This window comes from Seriola lalandi, unplaced genomic scaffold, assembly GCF_002814215.2.
Source record: "Seriola lalandi dorsalis isolate HSWRI2012SDOR001 ecotype SW California unplaced genomic scaffold, Sedor1 jcf7180002052929, whole genome shotgun sequence".
NCBI classification, from domain to species: Eukaryota; Metazoa; Chordata; class Actinopteri; order Carangiformes; family Carangidae; genus Seriola; species Seriola lalandi.
In genome coordinates, this window is record NW_019523482.1 from 229,913 (window position 1) to 244,614 (window position 14,702).

The 14,702-nt window shown below is 42.0% G+C and overlaps 1 protein-coding gene across 2 annotated transcripts in view; it reads left to right on the forward strand.

The window, feature by feature from the left end:
- The first annotated feature begins 1,880 nt into the window (after positions 1–1,880).
- The window catches only part of il1rapl1a (interleukin 1 receptor accessory protein-like 1a), a 157,734-nt gene continuing 144,912 nt past the window's right edge, over positions 1,881–14,702 (forward strand). For both annotated transcript variants that reach the window (XM_023400694.2, XM_023400698.2), the window contains exon 1: positions 1,881–2,448. The gene's annotated coding sequence lies outside the window, so the exon portion shown is untranslated. The remainder of the gene's footprint in view (positions 2,449–14,702) is intronic.

The following is a 14,702-nucleotide window of genomic DNA, read 5'->3' on the forward strand; positions in this document are numbered from 1 at the left end:
ACAAACATTTGCAGAACCAATCAGTTGGTCCTCCAAGTCTGTTTTCGAGTGTGGTGTCTTCTTTGCCTTGGTCTGGTGCGCCGTGCAGCAATGGGCTCATTACACTGCCCCTTGAGGCTGTGGTACTTGACGGTTGATGAGAACCGCTGTTTTTTTTTTTTTGTTTTGTTTTTTTGTTTGTTTTTTAATACGCCAACAGCCACTAGAGGCAACAATGAGCCAACTACACACTTGAATACAAATGTAGACAAGTGACACGAGGGTGAGATTTATGCTTTATAACAAGTGTTTTCAAATAGTTCTCTGTGAGCTTCTGGGGCTGTCTCCCATGCAGTAGATGAGACAGTCTTGAATGAACAACAAAAGAAATAAACATATTCATCTTTTTGTAACTATGACGGGTCCTCCATCCCCCAATTTGTAGCCATAAAGAGATCCACTGTGAAATTCTAGTGTTTAGACCGTTAGTGTTTTTATTTTTCCTACATTTGCAGTAGAGTGTTTTGTCAACTTATCAAATTGTGTGTCAAGTTATTAAGACTCACAAAACCTAGTGCAAGGCAGTATAATTCCATCATAGGAGAACTGTGAGGCAATTATTTTCATTGTCAATACAACTGAAAATGATTTTCTATAATAGTTGATTGATTTGTTAATGTATAAAATGGCAGAAAAATAGTGGTAGAAGCCCCATCGCTATTCCAAGAAGCCCATGTAAACATATTCAAATAGCTTTAACCAACAGTCAGTTAGTTAATTAACTATCATATAAAACTCTCATATTTCCATTTTTCCTAAAATGACTTAAACAATGGATCATGGATGGAATTATCAAAATTGTTGACAATTAATCTTTGTCACTTGACTAATCAACTAATTAACTAATCATTTCAGGAGTAGAGTATTTCTTGGTGACCAACTGCCATTCACAGTGGGGGTCAATATTGACCACATTTTACCCCCAACAGGTTAATCCGGCCATAGAGCAGCAGATATCCTATCTTATATGTGCCCACAGGGCCCCATTGTTCATAAACTGTACAATCTGTGACTATCTTAAAGTCATGTTATAGACTTCTAGCAGGATCATAACACAACCAACACCGTAGTAAAATGCCTTCAAATGTTGCTTCAGATGTGCTTAAAGAGCTGTTTCTCCTGTGTCTTCTTATGACTCCCACAGTGAAACAAGTCCGGTCAAGAGTGGTCACATTTTGACATCTTGTTTTCTTTTATAAACACCACAGTTTTTGTAAGGATCCTTTGATCACTGGCTAACTGTATGATAACATTTGACTGGATTGATTTCCATGTTGCTCATCTCATCAGTCACCTCTGTTTTGCTTTATGCCACATGCTGCAGCCCAGATCTGACTACAGTATCCAGCCCTGCCTTTGCTCTTTTTTTCTTTTCTTTTTTTTGAACTGCAGCAGTGAAACAATTTAAACTGGAGAAAAAACATGGAGCACTGTCTGGAACTAAATCATTTAATTTGCATGGACATTTAACATGAATGAAACTTTATTTGAATTCAGACTTTTGTTGAAGCCTCATACCCTCTCCATCCCACCCCCAAACAACCATCACACGCGCACACACGCACGCAAGCACAAATACACACACGCCATGCCTCTCTTCCAACAAGTGAGGACCCTTTCTGCTCCTCTCGCTCTGTTCAGCGCTGAAGCTTTGAGCTGAGTTATGGGTGTCTGCTGGAATTTTTCCCCCTCATCCATTTCACTGTCTAATCGATGAAAATGACAGAGTGCAGGTGCAGCCGCGGCGTGTGTTAGATCCAGCAGGGGACGGTGTGTGGTGCACTAGGACCGGGGAGAGATCCTTCTCGTCGTGTGCATCGCAACTACAGAGCGGAGCTGTGGAGGAAACCCCCCATCGGATCTGGCCATTATATCCATACATTTCTTTTTCCCATCTCCACCGCGACGCGGCTGAGTGCAGAGGATCGCACCAACCAGTGCGTCTGGGATGGTCAAGCCCCCAGGAGAGGATAAGTAATTAAGACCGATTTGCGCAAAAGTCAGCTGTCAGATTTTTTTTCTTTTTTTTTTTGGAGGGGGGGGTGATCATTTCGCAGCTTCGCCCCCATTCGTTTTGATATATATTTTTTTATTGGTTGTAGTAGTATTTTTCTTTTTTTTTTCATTTCTACCCATCATCGTTTTATTTCAGGCGCGCAAAGTCACATCTGCGTAGGAGAGCGCTTGGCGCACTTCTTCCCCAAAAGACAGAGACAAGATCTCCATTATTCTGTTTGGATTTAAACCGGACGATTGGCTGAATGGGTGACCTCGCAGAAACACAGACTATCACTGGCTTGCACCCATTTCATGGAAACGTGTTTTCTCTATTGACTTGGAGTTGTGATGTCCAGAGCCTTCCCCACTGACTGACAAACAGCGTTGTACCATTTTGGAATCGAGTTGAAGGTAGGCCAGTTTTCCTTTTGGCTTGCCGACCTAACACGGCTTTTTCCCTGATTATTTGATAAAGTTGGCAGACCTCAATTTAACTGGTTCTTCGACTATTGCGGCAGTGAATCGATCGCCTGTGACTCTGGGTTTCTGTCGGACACTTGCAGCAGTTATTCTAGAAAAAAGAGGTGGTGAGGATTTAATCCTCATCAGTTTAAAAAGGCTCTGGGCCAATTTAATGCTTTAAAGAGGAGAACTTCAGCACCTGCCACTGTTGCAGCAATGATATTAGGTCGAACACGGATCATTGGAGGCTACAAACATTCAGAAAGCATAGTTGAAGAAATGAGAGTACAATGTATGCGTGTGGCAGAGTGAGAGGGGATCTCAATGTCTGTGTTTTAGGAGTGAATGTCACTATTCTGAATATTTGGCTCCCGATATGTTTGCTCCTAAGCTCAGTCACTGAGATGCCGGAGAAGCCCTCTGCAGTGCAGTCTCACACACCGGCCGCCGGGCTCACTGGAGCTCACTAAGGAGAGGATTTAGATAAAGGTGTAAACGAAGCGGCAGCTTTGCCTGAAGACAGTCTACCAGTAAGCCTTATTATAAGCACAATCCCGGCTTTATACCGTGGATACAGGCTGCTGGTGGCATCGAGGCAACGATTCAACAACAAAATAGATCCAAGTTTTTTTTAATGGTTGCGCCACAAAAAAGAACTTATCATGCTCGTTCTCTCCCTCTCTCCCTGTGTGTTTGTGTTTGTGTTTGTGTGTGCGCGCGCGTGTGCGTGCATGTGAGTGTGTGTCTTCTGTGTGTGTGTCACGTGCACGCACACATTCACAGTGATTGAGTTTGAAATGATCGCGTGTGAGAGAGTGCGTCACTGTAGTTACAGAGTCTAAATTGGAGACACAGACTACAGGAGATGCCAAATCACGAGCACACGCTGTCATCTTTTTTTAAGAGTTTCCGTATAATTACGGTCATTTAACTGTATTAGAGTGACAGCTCTATGCTTCATCAGCTTGTACTCTAACAGACTCGGGTCCCTTGCCATTTCGACCTAGACTGTATACGAGTTTCCCATGGGGACAAACAGCGCGGTCCCTTGGGTGGAACCGTGAATACCGACGCATGACGCAGGTATCTGAGTGGTGATTGATGATGATCCTATTTCTGGAAGTGCGCCTGGATCAGAAATGCTGGAGCACTTTGAGCGGCTCCACTTTTTAGTCGAGACCCTCAGGAATTGTCAACATTATTTTTTTTCTTGTTTTTTTTTTTGTTTGTTTTTTTTATGTTGTCTTTGCTGGATCCAGCAAAAAGTCGTTTTGAGGACAGATTGTTGGTGGTCTATTGGTCAGAGGCTGTTGGGCTCATCTTGAGTATGTGCTGTGTGTGAGCGCATGCTTGTGTCAAGGTAGGCTCTCTCTCTTTCTCCCTCTCTGTCTCTCTCACACTCATAAACAATAGAGGCTGTCTAAGTTGCTTAAAACTCAATACAACTCAACCGGTGCTCGCTGGACTGCAATTTCAGAAGACACCAAGCCTTGGCCTACACACTGTTAATCAGAGCAGACAGTGTTTTCTAGTTTGTCAGGTGACCTATATCTATCTGTGCTGGCAGAGACGACATGCCAGAGGCCGTTTGGAGGTGAGCCACAGCTTCAATTCACATTGTTAACCAATAGAAAGTCATGAAAGAAAATGTCTCCGCGTCAATCTGGATTTTTGGTGTAAATTTTATGAGCATAGAGCCTTGCATTAATGAATTCGTAAAGTCACTTGTGTCTGATGTTACAACGTGCAGCAGATAAAAGTGGCAGGCCGTCGCTGCTGCCAGCAGCACCTCATCATAGGGAAGATGACAGGAACTGTCTGTGGTGCTGAAACAGACAGCTCCTTTGTTCAACTCTGGGCGGATTTTGTAAGTTGAAATGTTCAGTGGCTGCAGTAACTCTGTCTCACTGCATTTTATCTTTAAATATTTGAGCAACTACTGAGCCACATGCATGTATGTCTTTCTGAGCCTGTCACAAGTAAACATATGAGGTCAGAGTGCATTCATAAGAAAGCAATGGGTCTTAGTAATGAGCTGCATTTATATTTTATTTTTTAAATTTCTGATAATGGCATTCATTCTACCATCATGTAAATTAAGCAGCATGTTTCTTACATATTACATGTTACTCATCATAATGAACACATGTCCCATTGTTGCACTGCTCATGGTATAATGACACATGTCATGTATCCTGTGCCCTAAGCTTTTTTTAGTTTTGACACGCACAACCCTGTATACTTTGAATTTCATCTGCATTGGTACTGAGTGTTGTTAAAATCCAGTAGCTGATCATCATGAAGTGGTGCTGGGCTTGGCCATGTAAGATTCGGCTTTGTGAAAATCAAGCATATCAACAGTATAAAAAAGAGTATTATCACAAACAGAATTGCAATATCTTGAGGGCCAGTTATGTTAGCCCATGCTACTCAGTTATATAATATTTATTTGAAAGAAATAATTTCTTCTCAGTTTTTCTTTCATGCTAATAATTAATGCAAATCCAATCATAGAATACAGAATTTTTTGCTCTTGTTGTGTGTAGTGTGTGAAACATGCTGAGACATACATAAAGCCTTTGAAGCCAGTGTTAAGAGTTTTTTTAGTATTTCAGATATTGAATTCAAGGATTCTTTCTGTTGCTCATATCATGCCACATGTTATACTGTAGCATTTTTATTAATATGCCTTAAAGTAAAATTCTACTGAGACACATTTGATACACTGATTGTGCTTACTGAAATCATTTTCTCTTTCTGTTTGGATTCCAAAGGGTTAAAACCCCTTGAGCTTTTGTAATGCACAGGGTGCGCTCCATGCCTGTAATAAGCATAGTCCGGGAAACAATAGTCAGCCCAAGTGAAAATCAAATTAACCCTGGGGAATCCATGACAACTAGCACATCCCTAATAATTGACTGCATTGCATTTCTGTGATTATTATTGCCCAATATCAATGTATGTGAATGAATATGTATGAAATATCTTCACAAAACACTGCTCATGTAATCTGTACTGGATTAACTGGGCTGCTCACTGCCCTGTGGGACAACAGCAAGACGATTTGTTTGTGTGTTAATGGTCATTTAGTAAGAAGGAAGAGCTGCTAGAGTCTTCCTGGGCCTTCCCGGACTAGTCCTGTGTTGGTGATGAATGATGTGTGTGTTTTCCCCTAACACTGATTGAATTAGGCCACCCTGCAGACCCATTGCTTTCCCAAGGAGCACTCGAAGGCGATCCTGCGGTGAAGTGTATCAATAAGCGGGTGGATGGAGTGTAAGTGGTAGTGTTGCCGCGGGCAGACAGCCGGTGATGAGGAGGGGGAACACGCTTAGGGAGAGTCCCGCTGATCACACAGCAGATTGGGAGCCCTTGGTGCTGGCGTCTGTCGGTCCCTGCAGCGGGGGGAAAAAGGGGTGGAGCCACACAGAGCTGACCCAGAACCTCACACTGGGCCAACTTCAGTTCAGCTTCATTACTGAATCCAGCTCAGTTTAGACTTTTATTGTCTTTGTATTATCAGGAGCTTTTCACATCATCCTGGGGCTGTGTACTGCAAGCCCTTGCTGCTCAGTTATTTGGTGATTTCAGTAGAACTTTGATCTTGTGACGGACGTGTTTGTTTGAGAACAAAACATCTAGTGAGCTCGACATTTTGATGGCTTTGTTTTGAAGGCTGGTTGCTTTGACGTGGACCCCCATGAGGCCACTGGCAGCTGAGCTCCCACTGTGGCAGATTGATATTTGTAATTTAAGGGAAGCTGTCACGCAGCATCCTCCAGATGGAGAGTGGCACGCAGTCGATTAAACACGGTTTGTTTAGAAATAATCATTTTGATGTGGGAGCTGAGGATTCATTTGAGGCATATTGGCTCAAAGGTTCAAAATGTTCAATTACACACAGACGCACACAATCACATAATAATAACACGCAGATGTGGAATACAGAGTGATGTCAGGGAATAAAAGCTTTTAGCCTGTTTGTCATTTGATGAAGCCCCTCAGATCACAGCAGAAAGGACAGGTCAGTGATTTGTGGCCCTGTTGCGGAAAAGGTTGAGGATAGGTTGGGCCTGACAGCTAATTCATTAATTCACCCACTGGAGCACATACACACACTCACACTCACTCGCATGCACATTGTTTTCATCGCTGAACTACTGGAATTGATATTTGGAAGAGGGTCATTTTTTAAAAGACCATCTCCTCCTTGTCACATTGATTGACAATAAAGGAACAATAAACAGCACAGAGAGAATACTACTTGATTAACTGCCTTTCAGAAGAACCAAACATATGCAATAAATCAAGTTTCCATCTCACAAATTAGGACGATAGTATTTAGATGCAGGTTTGAAGACACCCATGCTTGAACTCTTAAGGCATTTGTGCTTGTACAGTGCATCCAAATGAGAGTTAAACCCTCTGATGGTACAGTGGTTAAGGGAAGGCTTCCCCAACATTATTGGTCCATTATATTAACACTGTTATTGCAGACTGGCAAAGTGAGGGGTGAAACACTTGACACCTTTTATTTCCCCTATTTCCCCTTTGTAAAATGTTTGCGTATTCATGTAAGGCAATGTAGACAATTACAATAGTAATAGCTCCACAGCACACACAGGTCAAGTTTGGTGATGACTTGAGATTAAAATTTCTATCCTATTGTTGTTGGCATGACAGGGAGGGATGAAGAAAGATGCAGCACAGACATACCAAGTTCAACTGCCAAAGTATCCCATAAAGTTATATAATTGTTATTCTGCACTTTATTTATTTATTTTTGTGAATCATAGCGTTTCCTTGGGAACGCTGATGTAAGGTGCAGGGCTGATCTGCTCAATCCATCCCACCTGGACATGAGTGAGATATTAAAACAGACTGTATTTTAGATTAGTTTTGACCCAGTCATTATGTAAAGGAATTAATAATTGGAATGATTTCTATCAGAAAAGAGGACATTTTAACTTTAATTTAATTGCTGTGTAATTACACTCATCTTTAAAATGAAACATGAAGTAGGGTCAAAACTCCACACTTATGTAATTAGGAATGAGCTGAGACTTTTATACATTGACTTTAATTTGTTAGCTAATATTTGTTAGCTAATATTTGTTGATTAATGTCTACCGTGCTCTATAAAGAAACAAATAAAAATTAACTTATAGTTTACTAGCTAACCTGAAATATCAGCTCTATAAGCTGACAGTGAGATAGATACAGAAAATAACTTGAACAGTGAAATGTGTGGAGTCAATGATCTGTAAACTTAGAAGATGGAGACAGGAGACCACAGGATACTTGACAATGGATGCTTGAACTCACCTCCACTGATAACCTCTCTGACACTATTGCTCACTCAAGACACAGCAGAGATCCCACTCCACCGACACTCCTGTTCTTCTTCTTTCTTTCTTACTCGTCTTCCCTGGAGCACTTTCTCAGAAAACTTAACTCCCTTCTTCAACTATACCATGATGGCTGTTGATGTGGTAAACAAAGTCGGGCCCGTCAAAGTCACTTTCATAAGCCTGGCCTTTTAATTCATTCACTTGAAATAGTAACCTGTCAGCATTTACAGCAGTTGGATTAAAGTGGTGTTGATTTTCTTTCTTAGCTTGAAATCACTTAAGTTGCCAGGGGAATGTCCTTTATGTATAGATATGTATGCAGAGCTTTCATGCAACCTAACCAGTGAGTCCAAATCAATGAGGGAAGGAGATGGACGAGGAATGGAAAAAGAGAGGAAAGCAGATCGAGATTAAAGACGGGTGAAAAAAAGAAGTATGGAAAGGAGGCGGGTTGGGTGGAGTGTAGTAAGGGAGAGGCAGAGATGAGAGGATTAGGAAATGTAATAAACCGAAAGAAAGTGCTCAAGCTTGTTTTCATTTGCTGTACAGCTGGAGCTCTTATTTGCTCCACTGGCTTTGAATCAGTCTTTTCGAAACAAAACAGAGAGAGTGAGACTTCGAAGGATAAGACGAAGAGACTGGGAAGAGCACATGTGTTTGAGGGGAATATTCTATTTCTATCAATGCTATTTTGGTTTAGGTTTGTGATGAGTTCATTAAACTCTTAATAAATAAATAAGCATGTTTAGCAGCCGTGACAGGGGGGCTGGTACTGTTTCAACCTTGTGAGTCTATGATTTTGTGTCATTATGGCAAAATGTAGTCCTGAAGACACCTCCTGTAGCATGAACCACCACGGAGGTGTGTTTGAGTAGTTTTGTAGGTCTTTCTATCTGTGGACAGAATCTGTGTGCAAAACAGTGCAAAATACAGTCACAAAACTTTACAGGTGGGTAGCTGAGTGTCTAAATGGGTGTGGTCCAAGCTAAGGCGCTGGACGTAGTGGGGTAGGAAATAAGGACTTTATGGCCCTGGCGTAACTTTTCGATCCCTGTGTCCCAGTTTCAATCATTCCTGTCCACTCTCAGACACTGGATAAAACTAGAGACTCAACAGTGATTACTAAATTATTACATGAGTAATCAATACTTATGGGTCGGACCACACCCATCTTTGAACTCTCCCTTCATTTTGTTCTCAAGTGCACACTTGTAAAGTTTTGTGACTGCATCTTGCAGGTTGTGATGCCAACACTCCGTCAAAAACTGTTGAGACAAAGACATAAACCCCTGCCAAAGCACTCAAAACTACCTCTGTGTTAGTACACACACACACACACACACATGCACACACACACACACACACACACACACACACACAGAGACTCTCAAGGTGAGGCCCTTTCCGCTCCTAGTGAAAGTGACGACCAAGCCCATTAGGAGAAAAAACATTCGGGACAGTGTTGATTATTTCTCATACGATCATGTCTGGCAAGCCAACAAGCGAGAATACATCGTACTTCTGACCTTATTCTTATTAGGTTTCTCTCTTACTGTTCACATGCTGCCACCGGCCTTTTCATAAAACACAGAGGCTAGACCTCACCAGCAGTAATAGAATCATTGTCTCAGCTGTCACTTTCTATTGGTTCCGTGAAAATCTTGCCAATGTCCCATGGGCGAGTGTGTAAGAAATGAGATATGAACAGTCCCACCACATGTGCCCATTCAGAACACACACAAATGGAAAAGAGTGCAGGCCTGTAAAATAAAGAAATGCATTCTCTTCTCTGTCTTTCTCTGTGACACACAAGCACTTAAACACACAAGATTAGTCTCGGATAACTGCCTTGTCTTACAGGATGAAATTGCATTTTAAAGGTGTAATTTAATCATTCCTTTTTTTTCCTCTAGAATTGGTGTGGAAAGCAAATCACTGCTGTAGCATTCCTTGGAGACGTAGATGTTGAAAATCTCCGAGCTGGCAGTTACTTGTAAAGAAAGTTGTCAGAATTTTCAAGATCAGATTTGCTCACAACAGTGAAATTGTAAGCCGTGATCTCTCGGTGGACTGGACCACAAAAGAGAGAGAGAGAGAGAGAGAGAGAGAGAGAGAGCGAGAGAGATAGAGACTTTATCACAGCTTTCTGTTGCTTGGCTTGCCAACTTGTCTATGAAATCCACTCAGATGGTCCCAGCTCAGAGCTATAAAGAAGGAAAGACGAAAACACAGACGAGGTCATGCGAGAATTGGCAAGGGAGAGAGAGGACAAAAGACACAGAGACATAGAGGAAAAGAGAGAATGAGAGGTATTTCTGTTGTTTCCTAAAGCTGAAACACTCTGCCCTCTTATTTTGTCAGCTGCAGTGGTCTGTGGTATGGTGCAATGAGTCTCCAGGGAGTAGAGACTGCAATAAATATTGTCCTGTGTGGAACAGCCGTCTCTGATGTAGGCGCACATTGTATTCAGGATGATGGCTGCTAGTGCCACTGGTCAGTAATGAGCGGGTACGAGTCGCAGCCAAATGTTAAGTCTTTAAACACCCATCCGCTCGAGTTCAGGGAGACGCACACACATGGCAAGAACTTAAGAACAGCAGATGGCTTCCTTGTTAGGGGATGAGCTCAAATCTGATATTCTTGGATATGAGAGCGCATAATAAACCAGCACAAACATGGTAACATGCGGTATGAATAAATGTGAGTCTTTACAAGAGGACCACAAAGTGGTAGCGTCTCAGTTTGTTAGAGCTGTGACATTGCAGTGTGTTTGTCGAAGGTCAGTGACATCTATGTGTCTGCTCATCTTGCATATGCTTGTGTGTGTGTGTCTGTATGCCTGTGCGCACTGATCTGACACACAGGCCCAGTCAGTCCTGTTCTTGGCTCCAGCAGTGATCTGGCACTTTTCCTAGTCCTGCAGCCCCTGCCATGCCTCCCCTTCTCCCCCTCACTTTCTCTCTCTGTGTCTCTCCTGCTGCCTCTCCTCCTCCGCCCTCTTCCCATCCTTCTTTTCTCCCTCCATCCACACACCATTGCAGATCAGCCTGCCCAGGCCTTGCAGGGTATCAGAAAAAAAGAGAAAGAGAGCTGACTGGACGTACACCCTGGCTCTCCCGGTCCGCCTCCTCATTTCTGGCTCATTTTGCTATACTTTGCTATCATATGACAGTAATATGGTAGTATTATGTACCCAATTACAACATGCCACACAAGAGATGCTGAACACATGCCCTATGAAGAACTGTGGCTATTCACAGGCCACGATAGCAATCAACAAAGCCCTTTCCACATTCCTCAGACAAAACCTTGGATATCCTTTCAGCAGGGATACACACATGCACACACACACACCAATTCAGTCTTACAGTTCTTTTTCTGTTCACATAAATCCTGTAATAAGATTCCATCTGAGATAACTGGACTGCTCCCTGCAGGGCATTTTCTCGTCTCTGAGACCCACAGCAGCTGCACTGTAGAATGGATACAGGTCTGAGAACAATCAATGATACTGAGTGTGTGTGTGTGAGTGTGTGTCTGTGTACCCGGGATTTTAAATACAATTTCTGAATCACCAGCCATTGTGGTCACTAGATATTAAAGTTTAACAGCCTTTCTGAATTCAGACTGGCCAGAACAGTTTAACTGAAACAAGCCAGATTGCTTTGACTGCATCCTGTTTTCATCATTTATAAAAAATACAGAAACAAATGTGAAAAAATTAAAATGCATTGTGGCAACTGGGTGTTCAGTGTGTCCAAAAAAAGGTGTCAGTTCAGTAAACACACTGCAAAACCTGTCCGTTTGCGCCTCAACATCATTTGTGCGAAAGGATAAGAAATCTATAGGTGTGTATTGTCTATTGTAGTTGAACTGGATATCGGTTTTAGAGTCCCATTGTGTCCCACACACAAGGGGTCAGGTTTAGACAAACAGGTGAGCTTGTCAGGTTTAAACACAGGAGACAGTTGAAGGTCATTGAGACGAGCTTATGGGCTGTGATTCATGCACAGGAGAGCAGGAGTGAGATGGAGGGCTGGTGTAAATAAGAGCAACAGATAACGAGGTGAACACATGTTGAATTAAACATCCTCTGATTCCCCGTCCTCCCTCCATCCCCTTGTCTCTAGCAAGTGTGTGATACCGTCCGCTCAACAGGACCTCATGTGTGTGATAGGGCTTTTATTTACCTCCCATAGATCTCTTGTGTGTGTGTGTGTGTGTGTGTGTGTGTGTGTGTGTGTGTGTGTGTGTGTGTGTGTGTGTGTGTGTGTGTGTATTTGGGACTTTTGATTGGCTGTAGCTATTGTTCTGCAACACCCACAAGTTTCTCTCATTGGTTCAGTAGCTGATGAAGCCTATATATCTTTCTCTGCCAAAACTGACAGCATCTTAGGCTCCTTGTAGGCAGCAAAGTGTAGCAGGGAAGACTTCTCCACCTCAGTTTGAGTCTGTTATATACTGTCAGGTGTGACCTCAGTTTGGTAAGTTGCTATGTGTGTGTTGTCTTTGTCTGGCTTTAACAAAGTGAGTTGTTGGTACTATTTGGGGTGGCTGACGTTCTCATGGATGATGTGTTGCTAGATTATTTCAAAAATGATTTGATTATATGCAATTTTTTTTTTACATTGTAAATCTCCACGCTGTTTAGTGCATGACTTCAGATAGTTTTGTAATTACTGTAGTATTACGAAACTCCTGGGCTCATTTTCTCCATATCAGTGAAAACATTTTTAGAAGTTTAATTGAGTTGGTAGAAGTAATCCATCAGTAGGAGCCAATTACCACCAAGTTTGCTCATAACGAACATAAAGTTCCAGTCACTGTTTCATATTAATGTGCAACCGCAGAAACATTGTGAGAGCCGAGATGAGACATGAGGTGGAGTTCAACTTCTGCATTCTGCTTCACTGTTTTCAGTGTCTTTTCTACAAAGTTAAACCTGCAACAAATAGTTAGCATTCAGTGTTGTTACTTTTAAGACCTGGACACACAGGCAACATACATTGCAGAGTAAGATGGTGCCATCCAGAGAATTTTTTTTATTTTCAAAGTAACCACTGTGTGGGTAGTACAATGATATACTGTTTACTATAGGTGTCCATCTAATGATGTATAAAGTATATGTACATACAGATGTATTTACATTTGTATAGTACACGAATATTGTTTTAATGATGACAATCGAAGAGTGTTGGATTTTGAATATTTACTTTTGAATAATAGGACAAGGAAAGATAACCAGTATATTAGCCTATTGCATGCTAAAAAATGTGGGTTTTCCCTTTATAATATTTTTCAAAATAATGTCTTTGTTTTCATTTCTGAAACACTGATACAATAACTAACTGATAATTGAACATGTGGCTGGATTTTTCTCTTGTGGTATTGTTCTTCTCTTTCATAACCTTTCTCATCCCCCCTCTTCTTTCCGCCACTTTCCTCTCCATTTTCTTCTAGTTCTCTCTACTCCCAGCCTGTCCCTAGTCAACCAGAGAATCGATTTTTAAACAGGCAAGACTCTGGGGACCGAGGAGAGAACCATTATTGGCCTCATTTAGGCTCCATTGCGACCATGATGGCTCTTCTAGACAATAGGATAGACTCTGACATGGATACCAAAGCGTAAATGCACATTCCAGCTGAAAACATCTCAAGCCAGCATTTCTTGTCTTCAGGGAGCTTTGGTTAAAAAAAACCCTGTCGGTTTGAGAGGATGGACCACACTCCCTTTCCATAAACCAGTAACATTGGTGCATCCAGCACATTTCACAGCCACAGGCTAGATTTTTTTCCATGCTATTTAGTGCCCCCCTCACTTTTTCATCGCTGCCTTAGTTTTTGTGCAGTCTGCAACATATGGCAATTTTTTCCTACTGTAAACAGCGGCTGCTGATTTTCTCATCAGGGGACTGCGCTCCTCTATAGCAGCTGTATGTCAGTCAGAAACCTCAGGCAGCGTACACAACCAATCACAGCACTGTTTCTCTGTCTAGGATTGAAAGGTTTCAGGGAAGCTTCTGCAGTTCCAGCTACACTTTATCGCAGACATGGGCACATTATGTGATGATCAAACTGAACTGATGAAACTTTTGTACTGTGTTATTGAGTCCCAGGAACCACATGTTTCCCCTCAGGCTTACAGTTAGGTTCTAATCGTGTACTAATGAAGTAACAAAATCTCCAATTTGGAAATGTCTGTTATGTTGACATTATCCTGAAACAAATCTGTGTGTTGTGGCGTGAGAGGGAAGCAATGTGATGCACCAGAGCACATGCAGGAGGAACACTGAGGTGCAGAAGGGATGAGCATACTTTCAAACCAAAGCAGCTAGGAATGGGTACGAGTACTCGAGTACTCGTTGTTGACGTCATTATTTTAATAGCATTTCACTTCTTGCGCACGTGTTGTTTTTGGCTACAATAGTTCAACTCAGTTGCCGTTACGTGCACCATGGCAGCCCTGACCAGGAAAAGTGATGTCTGGAAATACTTTGATAAAAAAGACGACAGTAACGTGCAGTTCAAGATATGTGGCGTTAAACTTGCATATCATGTTCTCCGACAGCCAAACAGGAGGCTTGGTCGGGGAAAGACAAGCTTAACATTCTTATCCATGCGTTTCCGGTCGGAGAAGGACCTCCGGTATTTCTTTTTTTTTAATGGTAAAAAAAAATAGAACACACACTATATAAAATGAAATACATATATAAATTATGAGTAATCGAGTTCTCGTTCATAAGGTAATGAGAGGAATCCTATATTGAAATTACTGAAAATGCCCATCACTAAAAGCAGCAACATTTTGGGCACAAGGTTTGTAAGCTGGCATCAGTTAGTCTTGTTTTGGTC